Genomic DNA, 1480 nt, shown 5'->3' on the forward strand with positions numbered 1-1480 from the left:
GTAACTACACAGTCCAGTGTCTGTCTCTGTCATTACACAGCATTGTTTCTATGTGTCTCTGACTTCAAACAGCATTTTCCTCTTCTTTAAGGATACCAGTCATATTGAATTAGGACTCACTCTAATGGCCTCATCTTAATGAGAGACCCTGTTTCCAAATAAGATTACATTCACAGGTACAGGGGGTGGAGTTTAGGACTGCAATATATATGGGGGTGGGGGGACAAAATTCAACCCATAGCTGGGGTCATCTAGTCCATCTCTGTACTGGACATATGAATTTGCTGTATAAGATCTGTCCAATCGTAAGACTTAGGCACAAAATATGATAGTCAATTTAAGTCAAACCCGGTAGGTGGAGTAGGGGCAAAAGGAGGGTGCTGGCACAAGTTCGTCCCATACTCACTAGGGTGAGATAGTTGCTGTTGAACTGACCTAGTTATAGAAATTGGTTGCAGAACTGGGTGGGTAGGATAAGGTCTAAAGAGTGATGCAGGAAAAGTCCAGTGCTGGGCAGACCACAGAGCCCACTGGCGGAGAATCCAGCTGGTTGGTCGCAAACATTCAGGAGGTAGATGGGTGGGATGGTCACCATCCTCTAGATCACTACTCTTCAATAGGAATATGGAGTGAGTCACACTTGTAGCTTCAAATTTTCCAGTAATCATATTAGAAAAAGTAAAAAGAAATGGGGAAATTAAGACTTTATTTAATCTAATATATCCAAAATATTATCATTTCAACGTTATTAATATAAAAAAGATTACGATATTTTGCCTTCTCTTTTTCCCCATACTAAGTTTTTAAAATCCAATGTGCAGTGCTCGCTTCGGCAGCACATATACTAAAATTGGAACGATACAGAGAAGATTAGCATGGCCCCTGCGCAAGGATGACATGCAAATTCGTGAAGCGTTCCATATTTTTGAGAGAGTGGCACAGACATATATATATATTACCAACTGTAAAATAGATAGCCAGTGGGAAGTTGTTGTATAACAAAGGGAGTTCAACTCGAGGATGGAAGATGCCTTGGAGGACTGGGACGGGGAGGGTGGGGGGGACTCGAGGGAGGGTGGGGGGGGACTCGAGGGAGGGAGGGAATATGGGGATATGTGTATAAAAACAGATGATTGAACTTGGTGTACCCCCAAAAAATAATAAATAAATTAAAAAAAAATCCAATGTGCATTTTATACTTGCCGGACATCACTGGCCATAATTCAAGAGCACTGTACCCGTATGTATTAGACTGCACTAGATCCAGAAGTGCTGCCCCTGGCTGGTAGGATGCAAGCCAGGCTGGGTTGCAGGTGAGACTCAGTTCTGGGGGAGAGCACAGGCAGGGGCAAGGCAGAATCTAAGGGTGTTTGGGGAAGAGCTTAGGGCAGCCTGAAAAGGAAAAGGTGTTCCAAGTAGAGACAAAGTGAATGAGAGGGAGAGGGATCCACTGAAACTCGCTTGAGTAAGGAATGGGGTG

The 1480-nt window shown here is 43.6% G+C and overlaps 1 non-coding gene across 1 annotated transcript; it reads left to right on the forward strand.

Annotated features, from left to right (window-relative positions):
* The first annotated feature begins 820 nt into the window (after nucleotides 1-820).
* Nucleotides 821-927, forward strand: LOC130841156 (U6 spliceosomal RNA). The gene has a single exon (XR_009050192.1). It is a non-coding gene; the product is annotated as a U6 spliceosomal RNA (small nuclear RNA).
* Nucleotides 928-1480: the final 553 nt, after the last annotated feature.

The sequence above is a fragment of the Hippopotamus amphibius genome, chromosome 17 (assembly GCF_030028045.1).
Source record: "Hippopotamus amphibius kiboko isolate mHipAmp2 chromosome 17, mHipAmp2.hap2, whole genome shotgun sequence".
Lineage (NCBI taxonomy): Eukaryota > Metazoa > Chordata > Mammalia > Artiodactyla > Hippopotamidae > Hippopotamus > Hippopotamus amphibius.